Genomic DNA, 27,292 nt, shown 5'->3' on the forward strand with positions numbered 1-27,292 from the left:
AATTATGTTTCAGCTTGGTAGTATCCATTTTATAAATCCAGAAATATTTTATTTATAATTTCCCAATCTCAATAATTTCTTTATGAACTAAAATCATGAAGTTGTTTTTAAAAGAAATTTTATTTATTTTTAGAGCGAGGGGAAGAGAGGAAGAGAGGGAAACACCTATATGTGAGAGCTAAGTAGATGTGTGAGAGATACATCAATCAGCTCCCTTTACTTTAGCTCACCCCCAACTGGAGACGTGGCCTGGAACCCAGGCATATGCCCTAACTGGGTATTGAACCACGACCTTTCAGAGGCTGGCACTCAATTCACTGACCCACCCCAACCAGGGCATGAAATAAAATTTTGTGATCAGCAAAACTGAGGAATGAAGTTAAAAGCAGAAGAGGTATAAATTATTTTAATTAGGGACTTCATTGGAGCAGAATGTTTTTACTTGGAGGTTGGTTTGTGAATAGTTTACAAAATTAACTTGTTTTGATATGAGACCACCTTTTTTCTCGGTTCCAATATACCATAGTTAGTATTAACTTGAGCCAGAAAATGTAACGGGTCCATATCTATGGCCCCTTTAAAAAAACTCCTGCCTCCTGTTCCTTCCTCCCCTGCCCCCACCACTATCCCTAACAAGAGTGGTGTTTTTGTTTTGATTAGAGAATTAGGAGTTTATTTAAGCCAGTCAACTGTCGAGAAGCAATATCTCAATTGCTTTTTCCAGTGGTAAGTTTACCAAGAAAGGTTTGATCTTCTGCCTCAAGAGAAATTCTAGGTAGTAAGTACTCTCCCAAGTGGGGTTTGAAATTGTAAGTAAATTAGCATTGTTTTTCACTGACCAGGAAAGACTGGTAGTTTACTAATAGGCAAATACCCTTGCTATTTTTTTGCAATGTTCTCAAAGGCACTCAGCAGGCACTTACTAAATGCATGCTCCAAGAAGAAAGGTTAAGCAGTTTCCCCAAGACCACGCAGATCGAAAAAGTAAGGAGGAAGGGACTGAAAGTGCATGTTATATCCAGTTACACTCTCATAATTACTCAAACCGCCTTATTCTGAGTCCAAGGACTGGCTTTCAAGGGGACTGGAAAGGAATGCCCTGGAGGTGAGAGCCAGGAAATCGGGAGAGGTGCTTTTCCCGGCATGCTCTGCAGCACACCGTGGGGCGCCAGACGTATCCCGGCGTGCATCGGGGAGCGCCCAAGGGCGATGGTTCCCGGTTCCTGGAGGGGCACGCGAAGTTAAACCGGTAGGTGTGAGCTTTCTTGCTTTCAAGACCTTGCATTTTCGTTTTTCCTTTATGAGTACAACCCCCAACAGACAGAAGAGGAGGCCCTCTAACTGGCCTCCCTTTCCGCGTGCGAATGACTTTCGGCGCCGCTTCGAGCACAGTGCCAGGTGATTAGCGGTTAGGGGCAGGACTGAGCTAAGCACGTGACTGAAGCTGGCAGCCAATGACTAGCCGGGTGGCCCAGCAGCGCGAGGATTCCCGGAGTCGTGAGCGCAACGGCGCGTGGGTCCGCTCCGATCGGCCCTGGCAGGTACGCGCAGGCGCCTTGGTTGCCACGCGTCCCGTCCGTCCCCACGCGCCCAGTGGCGTGTACTTGGCGCGAGGTGTTAAAAAGTCAGGTTGGGTGTATTTTGTGGGAGCGGGGAAGGAGAGGTTTGAGGGGGGCAATGTCATCACGTGGACGCCACAGCCAATCTCAGGCCGAAGTGCACCCACAGCTTTCCCCGGCGCCCCGGGGTGCGATGTGTTCAGTGAGGTTCGGATCAGCCCTGACGGCTGGAGCTTTTTTTCGAAGCGCCTATGCAGCTTGTAAAATCTGGCCACGGGTTTTCGCGGTTTTCAGCACCGCTGTGAGCACGGACGACAAGTTCTCATCAAAATGGCTGCTGGAAAGAGTCGCCGAGCAGGGGGAGCGCTGGGGCCGCGTGAAGGTCACATGATGAGGTTGGCAGCGCGTGCTGCTGGCGCGGGGAAGGGGGAGGATGGGAGAAGGGAGAGGCGTAGTCAGTCACGTGCCCTCGACTGCGCTGTCCTGCGCCTTTTCTGCGGTTTTGCAGCAACTGGATTGTCTGGTTTTACTCCTCCCACGTGAGAGCGTGGCAAGCCTCGCCGAGAACCTGTATGGTGTGGTGGAATAAGCCGACGTCTGGGAGAGGCCTGGGGATTATCTAAGGCTTGGCTACATTTGTAATTAAGTGACGTTGGCACTCTTGGCTTTCATTTTCTCCTTTATATTTTAGCTGTGTATAGATTTTTTTTTTAAGATCCTTCAAATGGTATATGACCTCTGCGTTATCCCAATGTTATGCAGGTAACGAAGGAATTAACAGTGAGCAAATTATTCACAATTATGAGACCATTCCATCTTTTCGCAGCAGTTCCCTCTCCCAACATTATTACAGTGATGTGGGAAATCTAGTGGTGGTAATTTGTTACAATATTCTAGCACATTTGTCCATATTTATCAATAGCATTTGTACTCTGTACTTACCCCTTTTCTTACATGAAAATTATTCTTTTAGATGTCTAGTCCCTGTATGTTTCCTGGAAAGAAATCGAGGTTAGTATTGTTATAGCTGGAGATGAGGAAACACAGGTAATTAGAAAGGACTTGCTAATGCCCCATAAGGCTTCTCCACTTGGTGGACCAGTCCTTGTAAAACAGTTGAGGCTCCCTGCTGCCAGCCTTTGGCCCTCTTCTCCCAGCTACAGCTCTTTACCTTACCAAAGGTTAAGGCCTTTAGTGAAATGAAAGAAGCATACATTATGTATTTTTCATATCGCTCTTTAGGGTTTATGCTACCCTTTGATATATCTTAAAGGGCCTTTGAATTTTGTGAGAGCACAATGAGAAACATTTATTGAACAATCGTAATAATAGTTTTCATTTTTAGCAATTATAATAATAGTTACTATCTTTCTAGCATAGTGCCTTATATGTCTTAATTAGTTTAGTTCTCATAAAAAACCCCATAAAGTGAGTACTGTTACCTCCATTTACCGATGAGGGTAATAGCAAAAGAGAGATTAAGTAATTCGCATAAGGTCATATGGCTGGTAATTTTATCGAATTCCAACCTGAATTCCTTTAGAAAACTTGACAAAATAATTCTAAAGTTCATTTGGAGGAATGAACCTGTAAAGTAGGAAAATTTTTGAAAGAGAAAAGTGAGGTGGGGAGGGAATTTGTACACTAGTGAGTATACAAATAAAGCTGTGATAGTAAGTAGTAAGTCTGGAATAGAGCAGTGGAACAGAATAATAATTTTAGAAATATTATTAGGCTGTCCTGTATTATAGAAGTAGCTTTTCATAGTAGAGAAAACTTCAAAATTATATTGAAACATTTTTTTTCACGTAAAAATTATTTTTACTAACTTGTAAGGGAAATTGAACATTTTCTATTTTTATTTATTTGATTTATTTACTTTTTAAAACGATTTTATTTATTTAATTTTAGAGAAAAGGGGAAGGAAGGGAGGGAGAAAGAGAGGGAGAGAAACATCAGTGTGTAGTTGCCTCTCATGCTCCGCTACTGGGGACCTGGCCCACAACCCAGGCGTTTGCTCTGACTGGGAATTGAACCAGCAACCCTTTGGTTTGCAGGCTTGCACTCAATGTGCTGAGCCACACCAGCCAGGGCTAGATTTATTTACTTTTAGTTTTTATGGAACAATTGACTAACCAACCATTTGGGGCAAAAAAGAATTCTACCTGAAAATGTAAATAAAATGAAATCCAGGTGAATTAGATATTTAAATATAAAATGAAAAGTCAGAAAATTACTACTTTGAAAATGGATAAACAGTTTTCCAGTCTTGTACTAGGATGAATTGTTCTAAGCCTGGCTGCAAAGGCAGAATCCATAAAAGCAAACAATGATAGAATTATTGCATGAAACAACTTTTAGTTGGCAAAAACACTATAAAGTTAGAAAATGAACTTATTCATTTAGTATTCATTTAACATATTTACTAAGTACTTACTATGTGCCAGGCAGTTTTTCAGGTATAGGGGATCCAGTGATGAGCAAAGCCAGGCAAATAGCGTGTGTGCGTGTGTGTGTATGTATGTATCTTGTATCATGTGTTTTGGACCTAATGTCTTTGGACCTAATGTTAATACCTTAATGTCTATTGGATGGGCAAAAGACATGAATAGGTAGGTCATACACAGGGACATAAAAGTGACCAATAAAGATAAAAATACATAATTTTCATCTACAAACAACACAAAATAACTTCCCACCACAGTCTAGATGACACATTGGCATTTATGTAATAATATATTAATATCTGGTATTGGCATAGGAGTGGGGAAGTTGATACACTCATACGCTGTTGTTGGTGGATATTTACATATGAAGATCCTTAATGGAGGAGGGCATTTTGAGTATACTTATTGAAAGTATTAAAAACATGTATGTCCTTTGACTCAGCAGTGCCTTATCTGAGTTAAGGCACTAATTCATAGTCTTGCAAACAGTCTTTTAAGAGTTGTCTTGCAGTATTGTTTATAATAACAAAAACTGAAAAAACTTAGATATTATATAATAGGAGATTGATTAAATAAATACAGTGTTTTCATAGGAGGCAATAACATATAACTTGTAGACGTGATACTGATTTCTACTAATGACTTGGAAAGCATATCTATTTTCTTAAGTGTGAAAAGTAGGTTACAAAGTTATGTGTAACATGATCACATTTTTGTAGGAAGATACTTATATGTGTTAATTTAAATAGACGTCTAAAATGTCATCAAAGGCAATCTGGTGCCCTGATTGGCTCAGTTGATTGAGCATTGTCCCACAAAGGGAAAGGTCGCTGGTTTGACTCCTCATCTGTGCATATACTTGCACTGTGGCCCAGTCCCTGGTTGGGCTGTGTGTGAGAGGCAACTGATTGATGTTTTTCTCACACACTGGTGTTTCTGTCCCTCTCTTTCTCCCTCCCTTCCACTCTTTGAAAAAATAAATAAATTAATTAAAAAAAAAAGTTAACTATGAAGTCTGGAATGGTATATATCAAATTTGAACTACCAGTGATTTTTATTTGAGTGGTAGGATTTTGGAATGAATTAATTTTTTAATATTTTGGATGAATTTAATTAAAATAAAGTTTTAGAACTGTTACATTTATTGAAAAATTGCAGAAAATGTTATAGAGAGTTCCATATACCCAACACCTAGTTTTCCCAATTAATAACATGTTATGTTAGCATGGTACATATGTTATAATTAAGTAACCAATAAATACTGATACAATACACAGTTCAGTTAGATTTCTATATTTCTTTAAATAATATTGATTAAATATTTTATTTCTTTTTAGAGAGAGGGAAAGGGAGAGAGAAAGAGAGGGAGAAAAACATCAGTGTGTGATCGCCTCTCACATGCCCCTCACAGGGGTCCCAACACACAACCCAGGCATGTGCACTGCCTGGGAATTGAACCAGTGACCCTTTGGTTTGCAGGCTGGCACTCAATCTACTCAGCCACACCAGCCAGGGCTATTTATATTAAAATAAAAATTTTAAAGATTTTATTTATTTATTTTTAGAGCGAGGGAAAGGGAGGGAGAAAGGGAGAGGAACGTCAGTGTGTAGTTGCCTTTTTCATGCCACTAACTGGGGACCTGGCCTGCAGCCTAGGCATGTGCCCTGACTGGGAATCGAACTGGTGACCTTTTACTTCTCAGGCTGACACTCAATCCACTGTGTGACACTAGGCAGGGCATAGATTTCTTTATTTAAAAAAATCTTTTTGGCCCTGGCTGGTTTAGATCAGTGGATTGAGCACGGGCCTGTGAACCAAAGGATCGCGGTTTGATTCCCAGTCAGGGCACATGCCTGGGTTGCAGGCCAGTTCCCAGCAGGGGACGCATGAGAGGCAACCATACACTGATATTTCTCTTTTTCCTTCCTTTCCCCTCTAAAAAAGATAAATAAATAAAATCTTTTTAAAAAGTGGTAACTGCTAATTAAATGCTAGCATTAAAAAATATTTTTTGTATGCACCTAGTCGATCTAATTACTATTATTGCTATTTTTAAATATTTTATTTATTTATTTATAGAGAGAAGGGAAGGGAGGGAGAAAGAGAGAGAGAGAAACATCAGTGTGTAGTTGCCTCTCATATGTCCTCTAATGGGGACCTGGCCCATAACTCTGGCATGTGCCCTGACTGGGAATCAAACTGGCAACCCCTTGGTTTGCAGGCTGGTGCTCAGTCCACTGAGCCACACCAGCCAGGGCAAATTATTATTTTTTTTATAAAAAAGTTTATTTGAGCCAAATTGACAACATATCACTATCTCAAATGCTCTGGAAAATGACAGATTTGCTCACCCTTCTTTTCTTCCTTCTTCCCTTCCTTCCTTTTTTCCTTCCTTCCTTCCATCCAGTGTATACTTAAATAATATATTTTTTAAAGTAAATTTTATTGATTATGCTATTACCATTGTCCTGATTTCCCCCACTTTGCCCCACTCTGCCTGGTACCCCTCTTCCCTCCAGCTATCCCCTCCCCTTGGTTCATGTCCATGGTGGTGCATGTAAAATATTTGGCTTCTCCATTCCCTATACTATTCTTAACATTCCTCTATTTTTTACCTACTAATTATGCTTCTTAATTCCTGTATCTTTTCCCAATTCTCCCCCTTACCCCTCCCCACTGATAAGCCTCCAACTGATATCCATATCTATGATTCTGTTCCTATTCTGGTCATATGTTTAGTTTGTTTTGGTTTTTTAGATTCAGTTGTTGACAGCTGTGCGTTGTCATTTTACTATTTCTAGTTTTGATCTTTTTCTTAAATAAGTTACTTTAGTATTTGAGAAGGGGTCAAGGTAGTTTTTGAAGGTAGAATTTGCTGATTGATTAGTTGTGGGCATTAAGAGAAAGAGGAATCAAAGATAAGTGCAAGTTCTTAGCTAGAGCAACTGGTACCATGTAAACAGAGATGGAAAACTGGGTGAAGCTAGTCTGGGGTTTAAAGTGAAGAGTGTAGTTGGATATGTTGAGTTTGTGATCCTCACTAGATAATCCAGGAATAACCATTGAGTTGGGAGTTGACTGATCACGTTTGGACCCCAGAGTCAAAGTCAGAGCTGTGAATATATATTTGGGATGTCATCAGTACATAGATTGTGTTTAAAAACATGGGTCTGGTACTGACCAGTGGCTCAATGGATAGGGTGTTGTCCTGCAACCCGAAAGGTCACTGGTTTGATACCGGGTCAGGGCACATGTCTGGGTTGTAGGCCAGCTCCCCAGTTGGGGGTGTGCCAGAGGCAACCAATTGATGTTTCTCTCCTTTTTCTACCTCTCTTCTCTCTAAAAATAAATAAATAAAAACTTTAAACAAAACCAAAACAACATGGGGTCTGGTGAAATTAGTCAGGAAGTAGAGAAGAGGGCTAGTGACTGATTGTTGAGACTTAGTTGAAAAGCAAGGACAAGATGAATAGGTTTCATTTAGATTTCTTTTGTGTCTCCATCAGCGTAGTATTTACTGAACAACATTAATATGGTGTAATATTAAATAATGCCATCAAAATTATTGTAATGTAATTTAAACTCTTCCTGTTAGGTGTGCTGAAACCTCAGGTGTTTGTCACTGTATTACTTAGGGATTTCCACTTTCTGGGGCATAAACTCCAAATTTCATAACTTAGCATACCAGAGCCATCATTCTCTGACTCTACCCTCCCTTTCTCTACTCTTCTGTGTCCTCTTTAGTACTCCTATCATTCTCTGACCTTTAGAACTTTTGTTTGGCAAAAGAGAGTAAATAATTAATAATTTTAAAATTATTAAAATTTAAAATACACAATCATATGGACCATCAGCTGAGATTTAAAAAATTTTTTTTATGGTGACTTTTTGGTTTTAATGGTATTCGTTGTGATGGAAGTTAGCCAGTACAAAATTTAATGAAGTGATATCGGTTAGGAGTCTTAGTTCAAAGACAGTTTAGGAATGTTTTAATCTCTAGGACTGAAGAATGCTTATTCTTTAGAGGCAAGCTAGTATAATATTCTTCCTTCACTTGCCCACTTTCCCACCCACCTTCTCAGTAGTCAGGAATTCTATTTTAACATTACACGTGTACTTTGAGCTCTTTGCTGTAGAAACCTAGTGTAATAAGTTCAGTAGACTCAGCAGTACTCTCCCCAGGAATGTCCATTAAACTACTGCATAGAGGGAGGCTTAATCATGTGAATTATAGGTATGAGCATTTCAGTCTTTGAGCTCAGAATAAGCTTAATTATTTTGTCATTCAATTGTGAGCATGTATTGAGCACTTACCTTATATGGGAATTGTATGAGGTGCTGTAGGGGACACACAAAAGAAATGAAAGACATGGTTCCCTGCACATGAATCCCTGACAGTGTAGTCAAGGAACTGAAACATAACATTAAAAAGGAATTTAATCTTAACAAGTAATGTGCCAGTAGGTGAAAAGTACTGTGGTATAAATCAAGGACTTTGCATTCCTTAAGCCCATAATTATATTCTTAGATTTATATGCAGTCTTATCTCACATCAATTTTTAGCATTTTGACCTGACCTGAAAGCTCTGTGATTTTTCCTATCCTTGAACATTTTTAGTTTCAGTAAGATATTGATTGGGCTTTTTGTTTGATGTGATGATAGCCCTATATAAAGAGTGCCCTGCCAGTGTATTGCATTCAAACATTTTTTTCTTTCACATCAATAGAGCAAATACAAGGGAATGTCATTTATCACTTATAAGTATAGGAGGCATACTTTCATAGTTTTGTTATGTGTAAGTTTTTCTAGACATATTTTCTACCTAAGGGTAGGGAGAAGAGTATAGAACCTAGAGAACAAATTATTTTTGTATGTATAAATATGAGTTTAAAAGTACAGTTTACTCTTGATCAACATGGTAGTTAAGGGCGCTGACTCCTGCACAATAAAAAATCCACATGTAATTTTTGACTCCCCAAAACCTACCTACTAATAGCCTATTGTTGACTGGAAGCCTTACTGACATCATAAACAGTTGATTAACACATTCGTGTATGTGTTATGTACTGTAGTCTTACAGTAAAGTAGCTAAAGAAAAAAACGTTATTAGGAAAATGATAAGGAAGAAAAAATACATTCACAGTATCCTGTTTTTAAAAAAGATTTTATTTATTTTTAGAGCTAAGGGAAGGATAAAGAGAGGGAGAGAAACATCAATGTGTGATTGCCTCTCATGTGCCCCCAACAAGGGACCTGGCATGCAACCCAGGCATGTGCCCTGACTGGGAATCGAATTGGCGACCCTTTGGTTCACAACCCATGCTCATTTCACTGAGCTACACCAGCCAGGGCTATAGTACTCTACATACTGAAAAAAAAAAAAATCCATGTATAAGTGAACCCATGCAGTTTAAACCTACATTGTTGAAGGGTCAGCAGTACTTATTTTTGAAATTTTTGTTATAAAAGCAATTTTCTTATCATTTGAGGAGATATCAAAAATATAGATAAGCACAAAGAAGGAAATAAAAAAAATTTTCTACCACTGTTAACCTTACTGATATACTTCTAGTCTTTTTTTTTTTTTTAGTGGCAAGTCCCCCTCCCCTCAAGGAACTTATTATACCAGTCTTCAGGAAATTTTGTACTTTTATTTTTTTAATTGATTTTCGAGAGAGAGAGAGAGAGGAAGGAAAAGAGAGAAACATCGATTTGTTGTTTTTAGTTATTTATGCATTCATTGGTTGATTCTTGTATGTGCCCTGATTAGGGATCCAACCTGCATCCTTGGCATATGAGATGACCCTCTAACCAAATGAGCTACTTGCCCACGGCACAAGTTTTGCTTTTTAGTAATAAAATGAATAACTCAGATACCTGCAGAAGCATAAACAATTCCCAGTTATTTCAATCTTTCTTTAATACATCATAGTTTCAGTATACTCCTACCACCCTTATTTGCTTTGTTTAGTACTCTTAAAAGATGGTGCCCAGGCTTCCAGCCAAGATCGGGGCATAGGTAGATACCCTTTGCCTCCTTGCACAACCAAAAGAAGGATAACAACCAACTTAAAAACAAAAAACAATCAGAACTGCTAGAAGATTGAACTATATGGAAGACCAACAACCAAAGAGTTAAAGAAGAAACATTCATCCAGACTGGTAGGAGGGGAGGAGATGGGCAGCCAGGATGAATAGGATGTGTGGTAAAGGGTGGCTGCAGAACCAGGTTGGTGAGGCAGAGGCTGGCAGACTGGGTGGTCCCATATTCGCCTGCGAATGAATTGGGAGGAACAATTGCCGAGGGAGACAGACTGTGCAACCCAGGGGTCAAGCACAGGGAAAGAAAGCCTCACAACCTCTGGCTGTAAGATCTGGTGGCAGTTTTGGTGATGGGAGAAGATCCCAGTTTCGCAGGAGAGTCTGTTGGAGGGCACTGTGGGTCCTAGAATGTACACAAACCCACCCACCAGGAATCAGTACCAGAAAGTTGCAACTTACCTGTGGATTGTTGGGGATGTGACTGAAAGCAGGGCAGAGCCAAACAACCAGCATTCTTCCTTCTCTGACCCTTCCTCCACATGCAGCACTACAATACAGCAAAGTGAGTTGCCTCCCCCTGGCAAACAACTAAGGCTCTGCCCCTTAAAACAGGACAGGTGAGGCAAGACAAAAAAATATGGCCCAAATGAAAGAACAGATCAAAACTTCAAAATTAAAACTAAGTCATGAAGAGATAGCCAACTTATGAGATGCAGGATTCAAAACACGGGTAACCAGGATGTTCACAGAAATGGTTGAGTATGGTCACAAAATAGAGGAAAGAGTGAAGGCTATGCAAAGTGAAATAAAGCAAAATATACAGGGAACCAAGAGTGAAGGGAAGGAATCTGGGACAGAAGGAAGATAAACACTCAACCAGAACAGAATGAAGAAACAAGAATTCAAAAAAGAGAGAGAGGCAGGCTTAGGAACCTCCAGGACAAGTCTAAATGTTCTAACCTCAGAATCATAGGGGTGCCAGAAGGAAAAGAGGAAGAGCAAGAAATTGTAAGCTAATTTGAAGAAATGATGAAGGAGAACTTCCACAGTGTGGCAAAAGAAGTGGACTTCCAGGACATCCAGGAAGCTCCAGGAGTCCCGAAGAAGTGGGACCCAAGAAAGCACACACCAAGGCTCATCATAATTACATTATTCTGGATTAAAGATAAGGAGAGAATCTTAGAAGCAGCAAGAGAAAGGGAGACATTTCCCTACAAAGGAGTGCCCATAAGACTGTCAGCTGATTTCTCAAAAGAAACCTTACAGGCAAGAAGGGGTTGGAAAGAAGTACTTGAAGTCATGAAGGCAAGGACCTCCATCTAAGATTACTCTATCCAGCAAAGCCTTTATTTAGAATGGAAGGGCAGATAAAGTGCTTCCCAGATAAGGTCAAGTTCAAGGAGTTCATCACTACCAAGCCCTTATTATATGAAATGTTAAAGGGACTTATCTAAGAAAAAGAAGATCAAAACTATAAACAGTAAACTGACAAGAAACTCACAACTATCAACAATTGAACCTAAAATAAAAACAAGAACAAGCTAAGCAAATACCTAGAACGGGAACAGAATCACAGAAATGGAGATCACACCGAGGGTTGTCAGCAGGGAGGGAGAGGGGGGAGAATGGGGGAAAAGGCACAGGGAATAAGAGGCATAAATGGTAGATACAAAGTAGACAGGGGAGGTTAAGAATAGCACGGGAAATGGAGAAGCGAAAGAACTAATATGTGCTACCCATGGCCATGAACTAAGGGGGGGCATGGTGGAGGGAGGGGGTACAGGGCAGAAGGGGAGAAAAAAATGGGACAACTGTAATAGCATAATCAATAAAATACACTTAAAAAGAACAGATGCCGTCCACAACAAGATAAAGTGAAGTCCAGATTTAAGCAAGTCAGCCCAGCATATAGAGGAATTATTTCTGCCCTGGCTGGTGTGGCTCACTGGATTGAGTGCTGGCCTGCGAACCAAAAGGTGACTGGTTTGATTCCCATTCAGGGCACATGCCTGGGTTGTCAGCCAGATCTCCAATGTGGTGTGTGAGATACAACTGATTGATGTATCTCTCACACATCAGTGTTTCTCTTTCATCCTCCCTTTCCCTATGCCTCTAAATAATTAAATAAACCAAATTAAAATAAAGAATTATTTCCTGTCAGGATCTCGGTACCACATCTTCATTTTACAATTTTCAAATCTTTTTTCCAATAACTGTTTACCTATTGGTGTGACAGACCTGGCTAGCCTGTCTTTCATATATTTTTTGTTTTTTCTCTGTACCTTCATTGGAAGAGCTGGTAGCAGAACATCGAAACACTAGCCAGTCAGAGAATACACAGAGCAAAGCCTTCGGAAAGTCTACGCATTTTATAGTTATTCTCCAAATAATATAATGATGACTATATGTTTTTTTCTAGGTACTTTCTGTAGAATTCCTGATATGGCAGAAAGTCAGTACTTGGATAGTAATCAGAAACTGACCTCTTGTTTTTGTCTTCAAATACTATTGAAAACCTGTTTTTTTTTCCCCCAGGAAAATATTCCATTGTAGTCTTATCTTTATTTATCCAACACTATATCCAAACTCTGTCACCTGTCAGCCTTCTATTTTTCATGGCTGTCATTGGCTCTTATATTCATAGACCAGAGATTGGCAATTTTTTTTATGTAGGACCAGATAGTACATATTTTAGGCTTTGTGGGCCAGAGGGTCACTCCCTCAATAGCTCAACCGGGTCATTGTGTTACTAAAGTAACCACAGACATGACATAAATGAGCAGACATGACTGTTCCAATACAACTATGTATAAAAAGTGACACCATGTTTTGATAAACCCTGTCATATATCTACCACCTTTACCGTATGTGAAGATAGAATAGTAGAATGCTTGGTTGGAGATATTTTTCTCTCAGAATATTTGAAGGCCTTGCTTCTAGCTTCCAAATGTTCTTTTCGAGAAGTCCCTCGCTATTCTGATTTCTTGATCTTTTGTTTAAACCCATTCCCCCTGCCCCCCAGGCTTCTCCTGGTTCCTACTACTTTTGTGTGTTCCTCTTATAAGTTACTTAAATTTCATCACTTTTCCTCATCACTGGGAATAGTAATAACTGAGTCTTGTTGTGAGGATTGATAAGATGAGAAGGTAAAGCGCTAAAAACAATGCTTGGCATATAGTAGCACTTAGTGAATATGTGTTGCAGTTATCACATCATCGTTTATAAACTGAAATGCCTTTTTCAGTGGTTTTGAGAGATAGTAACCATTTCTTGGAACTGTGGGGTTCCCATAGTATGGATTTTTGATTTCATAGACAAGGTCTGGGATAGGTTGAAGCCATACCAGAGGGCTCTAGGGTTAGAGTGAGAATGAGATAATTCTGTAGCCCTGAACTAATATAGAGGTTGGAGTCACATAAGAATTTGGTCCCAAGTTCATGTACTGAGATTGGAAGGAGAGGTCAGAGTACAGATGTACCTTTTTCCACTCAGGAGACCCCTTCCTTACCAGGATTATACATGTTAGTGTCAATCATAGTATTTTCCAAGCTGATAACTGTATATTTTTGAAATGAAAGCTTTCCAGCACTTCAGGTTACTTTTTAGTTCTTTTAAAGTGCTGTCATTGCCTTTTTGTTTTAAATACTGTTGTTTTTGCAGTCAGCATTTTATGTGGTCATTAAGAATTTAAGATAATTAGATTGATAGAAGTAACCAATATTGGTTCCATTTGAAATAGTAGATTTGAAAAGAGCCAGCTTTTTCCAGATTAAAATATTTTCATGCATACTTTATTTCCTCAAATTTTCCTTTTTGTTTTATTTGAGGACACTGTCTTCTGAGTGGCATGCTAGGAAAGATGTGGTTAGAAACAAACTTGCATTGTCTTCATGACAAATAGGGAATCGTCATAAAAGTCATCAATTATTTATTTAAATGTGTTTATTTTTGCTAAGCTTTAGATTATATACACCTGTATTGCGCTAAAACTTTAGCTAGTTATTTTTACTACTAGTGTGTGGTCCAACAGGATGGGAAATTCATTCCCAGTCCCCCCAAAATAGCTGTCTTTTATGGATGCTTATATGCTAGGCATTATTGTGTTAAGTACTATTATCTTACTTCATCTCCCCAGGGTCTCTTTCTCCTGACATTGTTCTGTTATAGTATATTCTTATATATCAGCCAGAAGAATGCTGTTAAATCAGAGATATTGCTAATATGCTTTAAAGTCAGGTCATATCATGCTCAAAATCCTCCAGTAGCTTCCTACTCCTGGTAAAGTAGAAGCTAAAATGTTGATAATGGCCTACCAGGTTCTGTATTATCTGATCCCTCTTATTTGTTTGACCTCATCTTTTACTACTCACTGCCCACTCTCAACTCTGTCTCCTTAGATTCCTTGTTTTTCCTTATGTCCTTTCATTACTGATTTTCTCTGACTGGAACACTGCCTGGCTTGTTTTCTCAATTCTTTCTTTTTTCTATTTAAGAGCTAGAGGAAGGGAGGGGGTGGGAGAGATGCGCGCGCGCGCACACACACACACACACACACACACACACACAACACAGAGACTGACATTGACATTGATGTGAGAGAGAAACAGATTGGCTGCCTTCTGGTTTGTGCCCTGACCAGGGATCGAACCTGTAACTTGGGTATGTGCTCTGACCAGGAATTGAACCTGCAACCCTTCAGTCTACAGGACAACACAGCAACCAACTGAGCCACATTGGCCTGGTCTCCTTAATTCTTTCATATCTTGATTCAGATTTTGCTTTTTTCCCTCTCTTCTCTGCTTAATTATGTTTTTCTTTAGCACCTCTCATTAGGTGACATGCCATATATGTTATTTATTTTGCTTGTTTATTTTACTAATATTTAAATACCACAGGGAGGAGATTTTTGTCTGTCTTGTTTACTTCTGCCTCTACATCACTTAGAACAATGTGAAGCACAGAGTAAGTGCTCAGGAAATGTTTGCTAAGTAAATTAGTAAATTGTTGCAATATTATGACATGGGCATTGTTATTGTCTTTATTCTGCAGATGAAGAAACTAAAGCCCAGAGAGGTTAAATTATTTGTATAAAATCATGTAGCTGTTAACAATACTGCTGAATGGCTTTATTTCCTATATCTCATCATGCCTTCTGTGCTCAGTCATAGGACATAATTATTACTGTTGTTTTTAGGACATTATTTATGTGTGAATATCATATACATATTCAAGTTTTTGTGCCTTCATTCATTTTGTTTCCTTACTGGGAGTATTCATTTCTTTTTCTGTACTCTATTGAGGTAGAACTTTATTTACACAATAAATGGTGATTTAGAGAAGAGTCAAATGTATGAAAGTTGTTGGGGAAGTGGAGGGATGAATATTGTGAGACAAGGTCATATGATAGGAAATACATGTATGTTCAGGAAACAGGTTTGGTCAACGTGTGGTTTTGTTGAGGGGTATGATAGATGGTAAAATTAGAGAGGGACAGGGTTATGGACCTACTACTGGGAGCTTTGAGCTTCAGACTAAGGAGCTTATGTTTTTATCTTGTTGCCCCTTGAAGCAGAAGAGTGATAATGTATAACACTGCTTTAACATATACTTGATTTTACTGTGATGATAAGAATGGCTTGGAGTGGTAAGAAGCTCAAATGAGGAAGAACATTTAGGAGGTTATTATTATGATATAGTCCTGAAGTGTGGCAGTGAGGACTGAAGGTGAGAATTGAGAGTGAAAATTAAAGCACAGACATGAGATAGTTAAAATGTGACATAAAATTCAAACTCCTTACTCTGGTCTGTGTGATTTGACCTTTTCCTATCTCTGCAGCCTTACCTCCTGCTACCTTTTATTTTCTGTGCTTTAGTCCCACTGGCTCTTCCTTATCTTTGCCTGGAATGTTCTTCAAGTCTAGTTCCTTCCTTGCCATTCAGTTCTCAGTTTAAATCACCTCTCAGATTTTTCCTGATCACCAGTTTTAAGCAAAGTCCTTTACTGCTTCATTCTTTTTCACTATCATAGCATATAATCATTATCTGGTTTTGAAATGTGGTCCTGGCTGGTGTGGCTCAGTGTATTGAGGGCAGGCCTGAGAAACAAAAGGTCACTGGTTCGATTCCCAGTCTGTGCATATGCGTGCCTCTCCTTTTGGAGGCTGGTGAGAGGCAACCAATTGATGTTTTGCTCCCTTTCTTTCTCCCATCCTTGTCCTCACTCTAAAAATAAGTAGATAAAATCTTTTAAAATGAGTATTTGCCTGTCATAGAATGTCAGTCCCATGAGAGAAGGGACTTTGTCATTTTCAGTGCTATATTGTACCTAAAAAGGTACCTGGCACTTACTGGATTTTGAAATAGGTCTTGCTAAATCACTGGACTTGGAGGAGTTCTCTGAATCCAAAGTTTTCAGCTTGGATATCTGTACCATTGATTGAAATAGGAAAGTCTGTAGGGATTTTGGATTTTGAAGGGAAGGTAGAGTCTGAGGGTGGGGGCAGAACATCTAGGTGGTGATGTCCAGTAGTAGTGGGAGATGGTCAGCTGTAATTTGCGAGAATGTTTAGTGCTGAAGTTATAATCTTTTATTTTTATATTTTACTGTAGTGTAACACACATAAAGAAAATGACATATTTTAAATGTACAGCTTGATGCATTTTTACAAAATGACTATACCCTATATTTAGCACCTGGATCAAGAAAGAATTATTACTAGTCTTATGAGGCCCCCTGGTGATTAGCAGTAGTAATCTTTTAATTGTTATGTGTTCTGTATTCCTTTTGATTATAAACACTTTGAGGTAAGGGCTACATCAAAGTGGTTTAATAAGGTGATATTTATTGATTATTGCTTAGAGGAGTGTTATTTTTATTAATAGTCAATCCTGGATGAGGACATAATTTTCTCTAGGATTATACTCTGCAGGACTTTCTGGCAGTTCCTTCCAGTCTTTGTTTTTTCCCTTGTCTCTGAACTTCTGTAGCATCAGTCCACTCTACTTGATTTAACACTTTATTTATTCTATCTATAGTTCTTTAATTTTTTTCATGTGTCAGAGCATATCCCTTAGTAGAAAATAAGATCCTTGAGGTTGGGAACCTTGTCTTACCCTTCTTTATGAATTCTCTTCGTTCTTGTTACAGTGGTAATGAAATAAATGCTAAGTTAGTACTTAATGGCGAATTATTTTGAACCAATGCTACATTGATATTGTATGTTTGCTATGAAGAGTTCTTCAAATGATAATAATAATAAACAGAAGTAACATATTCAGATGCAAATTATGCTCACCATATAGCAAACATTTTTAAATGTTTTGACACATTTTTAAAAATTAAACTTTTAATTTTACCTGGTCTTAATTACTGTTTGCGTGATACCCTATTTTAAAGGCTAAATCCTAATTAAGTATATTTGAAAACCTTACATTCTCCTTATGTGTTTTTTTTTTTTAAAGATTTTATTTATTTATCTTTAGAGGGGAAGGGAAGGAGAGAGGGGGAGAAACATCAATGTACGGTTGCCTTTCGTGCGTCCCCTGCTGGGAACTGGCCTGCAGGGAACCGGCCTGCAACCCCGGTATGTGCCCTGACTGGGAATCGAACCGGGATTGTCTGGTTCATAGGCCCGTGCTCAATCCACTGAGCTACACCAGCCAGGTCCTTATGTTTTAAGTACTGCTGAATACCCTATAAAATAGCAGAGGCCTTGCTTATGGTGACAGAACTAAACCTTTGAATTACATTACTATTAGGGAGTGACAGGCATGAATTAATATTATAATATTTCCACATTTATCAGATCTTCATAGGTAGTTATCAGATAGCTTTAAATGTAAAGGAATTTTTCAGTTTTTCATGACATTTTTATTTTAAAGTATTTCAGTCTTACTCACATATATGTATATATGGGAATTTAGATGGTAGCTGATTTTCTTTGGGCAGCTTTTAAATTTAGTATCAGGTAGGCAGATATAGTGAAAAAATATGTGGCATTAACTTTGTTTTCCTGCATGACTTGAAAACACAGTATGAACCTGTACAAGTGGGTTGGAAGGTTGCCCAGTTCAATTTGAAGATTAAATAGCTATAAATGTACCTGAAGCTGAAATTTTGTTTTGTATAATACTTTTCACTGGGTCATGGAGAGACCAACCCTCACGAGGTAGCCACAAATAAATGTAACGAGGGAGATGTTAATGCCCTAGGTGTCTTAATTTCAGTGAAAGTTGTGTCTAATCACCTTAAACTTACTACTTTTATGAGATTTTCACAGTCACTTTATTTTTTTGAAAAGTCTTCAGACAGGTTGTTTCAGAAAATATGAGCATAATATTACTTAATTCTACATATTTCCCAATTATGTACTTGTTCTTGTTTGATTTTCTTGCAGCACTTTAGTATTATCTCCGAGAGCCTTTCTGATTGAGGGACAACCATATTTAAGTTATTTTTTTGTTAATTTTATTTATTGGAAGGGAGGGAGAAAGAGAAGGGGAGAAGCATTGATGCTAGAGAAAAACATCAGTTGGTTGCCTCTTGCATGGCCCCAGCTGGGGAGATCTGGCTTGTAACCCAGGCGTGTGCCCTGCCCCAGAATTGAACTGGTGACCCTTCATTCTCTAGGACGATGCCCAATCCACTGAACCATGCTGATCAGGGCTAATTTTATTTTTTGAAGCATGTAAATAATATGTTATTTGTATAGTAAAAAAAATCAAATGATACTGAAGTTCATAGAATAGGAAAAAAATTCCTTTCTTAATAGTATTTTCTCTGCATCCTGCTTTCCCTCACCTCCTCCAATCTTTTTTCCTCCTCAATACTGCTGTTAATAACTTGGAATGCATCTTTTTTCAACTTTTCATCTATATTTACATATACAGCTGTCCCCCTTTATCTGTGAAGGTACATTCCAAGACCCCAGGTGGATACCTAAAACCACGGATAGTACTGAGCCCTATATATTTTCATACATACTATGTTGTTTTTGTATATGCACATACCTTTTCTTTTTTTTTTTAAGTAAACTGTTTTTTTTATTGATTATGCCATTACATTTGTTCTATTTCCTCCCCTCCGTTCCCCTCCACCCTGCACACCCCTCCCCTACCATTCCCCCCTTTAGTTCATGAACACACGTGTCTCAAGTTCTTTAGATTCTGTATTTCCCCTACTATTCTTACCCTCCCCCCTATCTATTTTCTGTCTACCGTCTATGCTACTTATTCTCTGTACCTTTTCCCCCCTTCTCCTCCTCCCCCCACTCCCCTGTTGCTAATCTTCCATGTGATCTCCATATCTATGTTTCCACTCCCGATCTAGCTGTCCTTTTAGTTTGCTTTCGTTTTAGGTGTGGTTGTTAATAACTGTTTGTTGTCCTTTCACTGTTCATGTTTCTTTAACTTCTTTTTCTTAGATAAGTCCCTTTAACACTTCATATAATAAGGGCTTGGCGATGATGAACTCCTTGAGTTTGATCTTATCTGAGAAGCACCTTATCTGTCCTTCCATTCTAAATGAAAGTTTTGCTGGATAGAGCAATCTTGGTTGTAGGTCTTTGGATTTCATGACTTGGAATACCTCTTTCCAGCCCCTTCTTGCCTGGAAGGTCTCTTTTGAGAAATCAGCTGACAGTCTGATGGGAACTCCTTTGTAGGTGACTGTCCCCTTAGCTCTTGCTGCTTCTAGGATTGTCTCCTTCATTTTAATTTTGGCTAATGTAATTATGATGTGCCTTGGTGTGTTCCTTCTTGGGTCCAACTTCTTTGGGACTCTCTGAGCTTCCTGGATTTCCTGGAAGTCTATTGCCTTTGCAAGAGGTACCAGATTGGGGAAGTTCTCTTTTATTATTTGTTCAAAGAAGTGTTCCACTTGTTGTTGTTCCTCTTCCCCTTCTGGTACCCCTATAATTCGGATGTTGGAGCGTTTAAAGATGTCCTGGAGGTTCCTAAGCCTCTCCTCATTTTTTTGAATTCTTGTTTCTTCATTCTTTTATGTTTGGTTGTTTCTTCCTTCTGGTCCACTCCCTTGATTTGAGTCCCAATTTCCTTTCCATCACTATTGGTTTCCTGTGTATTTCCCTTCATTTCAATTAGTTTAGCCTTCATTTGTTCCTCTGATTTGTGACTAAAATCACCCAGTTCTGTGAGCATCCTGATCACCAGTGTTTTGAATTGTGCATCTGAAAGGTTAGCTATCTCTTGGTCGCTTAGATTTATTGGCTCTGGGGCTTTGAGCTGTTTTTCTTGAGCCATAATGTTTTGGTCTGTTTGTGCCTGTTAAATAAGTATGAGGGACAGAGCCTTAGGTGTTCAACCAGGGCTGGGCGACCCAGTTGCTGGGTTGTGACACTGTATGTGGGGGTAGGGTCAGAGAGGGGCAGTGGTGTTTGTTCTGGTCTCAGATTTCTGTCCCCTCTGCCGCTTCCCACAAGCAAATTGGGCCCTTCTGGTGCTGGTTCCTAGGTGTGTGGGCTTGTGCACCCTCCAGGACCCCGTGGGTCTCTCCAACAAACTCTCTGTGAGCCTGGGAGCTTCTCATGGCACCTTGACCCCGAAAGTCTTTCCAGTTGGTGCTTTCAGGCTCTAATTCCTGTCGCTGGGGCCCTGGCCTGAGCAGTGTGTCTCACTGGTTGCTCTTTTGCTTGTTTATCTGCGTGCGAATGTGTGACCGTGGTCAGCCAGCCGCTTGGGCCCTCACTGGGTCCGCCCATTGCTACCCCTTGCCTGGGATCCGCCAAGTGCCGCCTGCACTCCTGAGTTGCTGGGTTGGTCCGGCTGCTCTTTCCTGCCGGATCCCACTCTACCTCTGACTCTGCCCCTCTTACTGGTCTGTATGAATGGTTCGTTGTTGTTGGGCTTCTGTACAGTTCAATTTTCTGTGTTTTGGCTGCTTTTTTGTTACTAAAACTTTGTTGTCTTTAAACTTGGTTGTGCGAGGAAGCACAGTGTTTCCACTTATGGCTCCATCTTGGCTGGAAGTCCAGTTTAACTTTTTTTAATTGTATAATTCATTGGCATTAAGTGTATTCACATTATTTATACATCACTACCATCTGCCTTCAGAACTTTTTTATCTGCCCATAGTGACAGTGTACCCATTAAACTGTAATTCCTCATTCCCTCCTCCTCTGGTCCCTGGCTATCACCATTATACCTTTTGTCCCTAAATTTGACTTTGTTAGGTACCTCATATAAAGTATTTGTCCATTTGTGTTTGGCTTATTTCATTGAGTATAATGTCTTCAAGATTTATTTATATTGTAGCATGTGTTAGAATTTCCTTTTTTAAAGGCTGAATAGTATTTTATTGTGTGTATATATATATACATATATATATATATACACACACACATTTTCTTTATTTATTGTATATATATTACATTTTGTTTATTCGTCAATGGACATTTGGATTGTTTCCACATTTTGTCAGCTGTGACTGTGTAGTTACAAATATTGGAGTAGAGCCCTGGCCAGTGTGGCTCAGTTGGTTGGAACATGGTTCCATACACTGAGAGGTTGCTGGTTTGATGCCCTGTCAGGGCCCATTCCGGGAGGCAACCAATTGATGTTTCTTTCTCTCTACATCTCCCCCCAACCCCCTGCTTCCTTTCTCTCAAAAATCAATTAAACCACTCCCACAAATACTGGAGTAGAAGTATTTGAGTCCCTGCTTTCAACCTTTAGGTATACATCTAGAAGTGGAATTGTGAGATCATTTGGTAATTCTATATGTAACTCTTTGTGGAATCACCAATCTGTTTTCCTTAGTCCACTTTATATTCCCACCAGCAATGCACAAGGGTTCCAATTTCTTCACTTGCTGGCCAAAATGTGTTTGTTTGTGTTTTTTTGGTTGGGGCTGGGTTATTGCCATCCTCATTGGTATAAGTGGCATCTCATTGTGGTTTTCATTTGCACTACCGTAATGGCTAGTGATGTGGAGAATCTTTATATGTGCTTATCGGCAATCTATATAGCATCTTTGGAGAAATGTCTGTTCAAGTCCTCTGTTATTTTTTAATTGGATTGTTTTTACCACCACTTTTTAAATCTAGTAAGCTTGTCTTCTGGGTTGGACCAAAGGTTCTTGATAATCCATTTTTACCCCTTCATTAATAATATATTGATGCAAATTTTTGTAGGAAGGGCCTTCTTAGGAGATTGATAATAAGTTATAGTTTGGGGAACCACTTAGTTGGGGATGACTGGCTCAGCTTATTCATCTAGATATATTTTTCTGTGATATGACCACCATTATAAATTATCCAAATGTTGCATAATTTCCACCTGAATGATGGAAGTCATCATTGTATTTCTGTTGCCTGGTTTTTCCATAGCTAGGAACTATTCCCATTTTGATTTCTAGTTTTTTTTTTAATTTTATTTATCTTTAGAGGAGAAGGGAAAGAGAGAGGGAGAGAAATGTCAATGTATGGTTGCCTTTCATGCGTCCCCTGCTGGGAACTGGCCTGCAACCCAGGCATGTGCCCTGACAGGGGATCGAACCGCGATTGTCTGGTTCGCGGGCCCTCACTAAATCCACTGAGCTACACCAGCCAGGGCTGATTTCTGGTTTTGACTAGGGGTATGCTTAAAAATAGTTACCTTGTATTTAATCTTTGGCCTCCATTCACTTTCTCTTATTCATTGATGAAGATGAATTTTAATGTTATTAGGGAAACCCTTCACTTGGTCACTGTAGTTAATCCTGTAACCTCATGGTCAGTCTAAATGGAAATACTTTTCAGTGTTGTTCACTATATAAAAAGATGAGTAAAGTAAGTCATACTTGTGCATAAAATAGAATATTACCTCTCTGATCTATTTTTCTTTAAAAAGATTTATTTTAGAGAGCGGAAGGGAGGGAGAAAGAGGGAAAGAAGTATCAGTGTGTTGCCTCTTGTGTGTCTCCTACTGGGGACCTGGCCTACATCCCAAGCATGTACCCTAGACTGAGAATTGAATAGGCGACCCTTTGATTCACAGGCTGGCACTTAATCCACTGAGCCACACCACATAGGGCATTATTTTTCTATTCCCCTCTGTCACTTCTCTTTAGCTCTAATACCTCCTTGCTATCCCTCAAACACTCTGTGAAAGCTCCTACCTGAGGTTCTTTGTCTGGAATATTCTTCTCCCAGATGTGACTTTACTCCCTCACCTCTTCCAAATTTTTGCTTAAATTTACCTTTTTGGCGAGTCCTTAACTACACTATTTAAACTTGTAACCCTTTCCAACACTATTAGTTTCCCTTTATGTATTATTTCCATAGCATTTAATCACCATAGAACATATATACTTTAGTTATTTATTTATCTTTCCTTCTTACTCCCAGACTAGAATCCTTGATAAGCTTTATGAGAATAGTGACTTTTATCTATATTATTCGTCGCTGTATCCTCTTAACATCAAGAAAAGTGCTTGACATGTGGTAAGGGTTACTCTCAGTGTTAAGAACACATCGTAATGTTATTTAAAAAACTAATGCAAGGTGAGACCATTTTGACTCACTAGCACAGACCCCTCTCCTTTGAGGTTCTCTGCCTCCATCAGTCCACAGTGGCTCTAGCTCACCATGGATGATGATGTTGTTGCTCTCATGGTCAGTAATGGCTCTGGCATGTGTAAAACTGGCTTTGTAGGTGATGATGCTCCCAGGGCCATTTTCCCCTCTATTGTGGGGTGCCACTGGTACCAGGGCATGATGATGGGCATGGGAGTCCAGAAGGACTCCTACATGGGTGATGAGGCCCAGAGCAAGGGGGCATCTTGCCCCTGAAGTACCCCATGGAACATAGCATTGCCACCAACTGTGATGACATTGGGAAGATCTGGCATCATGCCTTTACAATGAACTGCATGTGCCCACCAAGGAGCACATGTTGGCCCCTGATTCCCAAGGCTAGACCTAGATGGTTTTGAGACCTTCAACACCCCACCCATGTACAAGGGAGACCCCCCAAAATGAAATTTATTTATAAAAAATTATGTATTTATTTTTCTTAGGTTTTATTCATTTATTCTTAGACAGAGGGGAAGAGAGAGAGAGAATTATTGATGTGTTAGAGAGAGAGCAGTTGGTTGCCTCTTATATGCCCCTGACTGGGGACCTAGCCCACAACCCAGTCATGTGCCCTGACTGGGAATTGAACTTGTGACTCTTAGGTTCACAGCACTCAGTCCACTGAGCTACACCAGCCAGGGCTGTGTATATTTTTACATATTTAAACTTCAGCCTTCCAAGTACTCTCCATTTGATGCAGTACACCCTTTGAGACTTTTACACTGCTCAAAACAGTTCTCGAACTCCTTGATTTTGATGCCTTTTAATGCTTCTGCTGTTTTTTGTTTCACCTCTTCTTCATCAGCAAAATGTTTCCCTTTGAAGACTTTTTTCATTCCAGGAAACAAAAAGTCTCTCTGGGTGAGATTGGGTGAATAGGGAGGGCAGGGCATGGGGTCATGCTGTTTTGGGTCAAAAACTACTGAACAGTCAATTGTGGTGTGGGCAGGTGTGCTCGTAACTCACTCATCATGTAATGGGCAAATGCACTGAGTCTTCAAAAAAAAAATTCACTGAAGCTGAGCAGCCTCTCATACCACCACCAGCTGGTACACTTACTGATACAGATGGGTTCCTAGAACATTCACGTAGTGCAGGAAGCCTGTACCACAAGGGGTCTGCCCTCCAGAAGATAATTTATGTTTTTTGGGGGTCCCACCTCATATGAGACCATCTAGGCTTTGTTGTCTTTGTAAGTCTCTGGAGGTACCAGTGGCATTGTGGTAGTCTCTGGTGATGGGGTCACCTACACTGTGCCCATCTATGAAGGCTATGCCCTTCCCCATGCCATCCTGTGTCGACACAGCTGGCTGGAACCTGAAGGACTACTCATGAAGATATTCAGCATGGCTATAGCTTCACCACCACAGCTGAGTGGGAAATTGTGCATGACATCAAGGAGAGGCTGTGCTATGTCACTCTGGATGTCAAGCAGGAGATGGTCACTGTAGCTACAAGCTACAAGCTACCCAACAGTCAGCTCATCACCATTGGCAGTGATCAATTCTGCTGCTCCCAGGTCCACTTCCAGCCTTGCTTCCTGGGCATGGAATCTTGTGGCATCTCTGAAACTACCTTAACTCCATCATGAAGTGTGTGTCGACGTCTGTAAGGACCTATATGCCAATATGGTGCTGTGTGGTGGGACCACCTTGTACCCAGGCATTGCCAACAGGATGCAGAAAGAGATCACTGCCCTTGCTTCCAGCATGATGAAGGTTAAGATCATTGTACTCCCTGGGTGCAATTACTCTTTGTGGAATGGCAGCTCCATTCTGGCCTCACTGTTCACCTTCCAGCAGTAAGCAGGTGTACAATGAGTCTGGCTCCTCCATTGTCTACTGCAAATGCTTCTAGGGACTGTTACTTATTAGTTGGTTACACCCTTTCTTGAAAAAACCTAACTTGCACAGAAAATGAGATGAGATTGGCACGGCTTTATTTGTTTTTGATTTAGTTATTTTTTTGGTGCTTGTCTCAGGTTTTAAAAACTGGAACACTTGACGGTGACAGCAGTCTGTTGGAGTGAGCATCCCCAAAGTTCTACAGTGTGGCCAAGGACTTTGATTGTCCATTGGTCTTTTTTTTAATAGTCATTCCAAATATTGAGAGGTGCATTGTTACGGAAAGTCCCTTGCCTGCCCAGAAGCTGCCTGCTTCTCCCTAAGAAGGACCAGTCCTTGCCCAAGTCTGCATAGAGGAGGGTGGTATCATTCCTTTTGTGTAAATTATATAATCCAAAAGTTGAAATAATCACTTTAATACTTGTTCTTTCTTGTATTTTTATTTCGAATGGTCTGCCATCATGGTCTCCCATTTTGTCCCCAACTTGAGTTATATGAAGGCTTTTGGTCCCTCTGGGAGTGGGTCGAGGTATGGAGGCAGCCAGGGCTTACCTATACACTGACCTGAGACCAGTTCAATAAAGTGCATCTCTTAAAGAAAAAAAATAATGCAACATTACCTTATGTTCTTTCTTTACAACCTGGGCCTGGCAGAATGGCTTCTGCAAAGAACGGTGGTAAGAACAAGAAGTGTTTTTCTGCCATCAGTGAGTTAGTGGCCAGAAAATGCTATTATCATTCACAAGTGCATCCATGGAATGGGCTTCAAGAAGCTCACCCTTTGGGTACCCAAAGAGATACAAAAATTGGCCATGAAAGAGATGGGAATTTCAGATGTGTGCATTGATACCAGGCTTAACAAAGCTGTCTGGGCCAAAGGAATAAGGAACGTCCCATACCATATCTGTGCATTTGTTCATAAAATGTAATGAAGATTAAGAGTCACCAAACAAGTTCTATACATTGGTTACCTATCTGTCACCACTTTCAAGAATCTAGAGACAGCTTTGGCTGGTGTGGTTCAGTTGGTTGGAGTGTTGTTCCGTAACCAAAAGGTTGCAGGTTAGATTTCCAGTGAGGATACATACCTAGGTTGCAGGTTCGGTGCTCCAGGTGTGGTTCACGTGTGTATGGAGGGTAACCAGTTGATGTTTCTCTCTCTCCTTATCCTTTCTCTCTAAAAGCAGGGGTAAAAAAAAATCTAGAGCTAGTCAGCATGGATGAGAATATAAAACCAAACACACACGCAAATGCAACCTTAGAACATGAATAGAAATATGTCTAGAATGTTAGTTTTTAATTTGGAGGGCCTCAGGACAGCTTTAAAAATTTTGCAAAAACTGCCCTGGCTGGTATAGCTCAGTGGATTGAGTGCAGGCCTTCGAACCAGAGGATCGTGGTTTGATTCCCAGTCAGGGCACATGCCTGGGTTGCGGGCCAGTTCCTAGCAGGGGACACATGAGAGGCAACCATACATTGATATTTCTCTCCCTTTCTCTTTCCCTTCCCCTCTAAAGATAAATAAATAAAATCTTTAAACAATAAAAAATAAAAATAAATTTTACAAAAACTATATGGATTGCCTCAATTATAAAAAAATAATTAATAGACCTGAATTGAACTTACTTAACTGCTAGTGGTGGTGAACATTTTTAATGGTTTAAAAAAATAATTCACTTTCTTCTTTTGTAAATTTCCTGATATTCCCATTTATCAAGTTATGTTTTTATGGGGATGTGTAATTAATATATATATGCACGTATTTCCTTTATTTCCCATGTTGTCTTAGTTTAGAGATCTTTAAAATTTTTATGCAACCCTGGCTGG

The 27,292-nt window shown here is 39.8% G+C and overlaps 1 protein-coding gene and 1 pseudogene across 2 annotated transcripts in view; both read left to right on the forward strand.

Annotated features, from left to right (window-relative positions):
• The first annotated feature begins 1,169 nt into the window (after positions 1 to 1,169).
• The window catches only part of MGA (MAX dimerization protein MGA), a 146,269-nt gene continuing 120,146 nt past the window's right edge, over positions 1,170 to 27,292 (forward strand). The window contains exon 1 of one of the 2 annotated variants that reach the window (XM_053665718.1): positions 1,170 to 1,249. The gene's annotated coding sequence lies outside the window, so the exon portion shown is untranslated. Of the gene's footprint in view, positions 1,250 to 1,451; positions 1,542 to 27,292 lie in introns of those variants that run through there. The other variant, XM_053665716.1, reaches the window with a different exon arrangement.
• LOC119061288 (actin, cytoplasmic 1-like) lies at positions 23,585 to 25,620 on the forward strand (annotated as a pseudogene).

The sequence above is a fragment of the Artibeus jamaicensis genome, unplaced genomic scaffold (genome assembly GCF_021234435.1).
Source record: "Artibeus jamaicensis isolate MK-2021 breed Jamaican fruit bat unplaced genomic scaffold, CSHL_Jam_final contig_1132, whole genome shotgun sequence".
Taxonomy (NCBI): domain Eukaryota; kingdom Metazoa; phylum Chordata; class Mammalia; order Chiroptera; family Phyllostomidae; genus Artibeus; species Artibeus jamaicensis.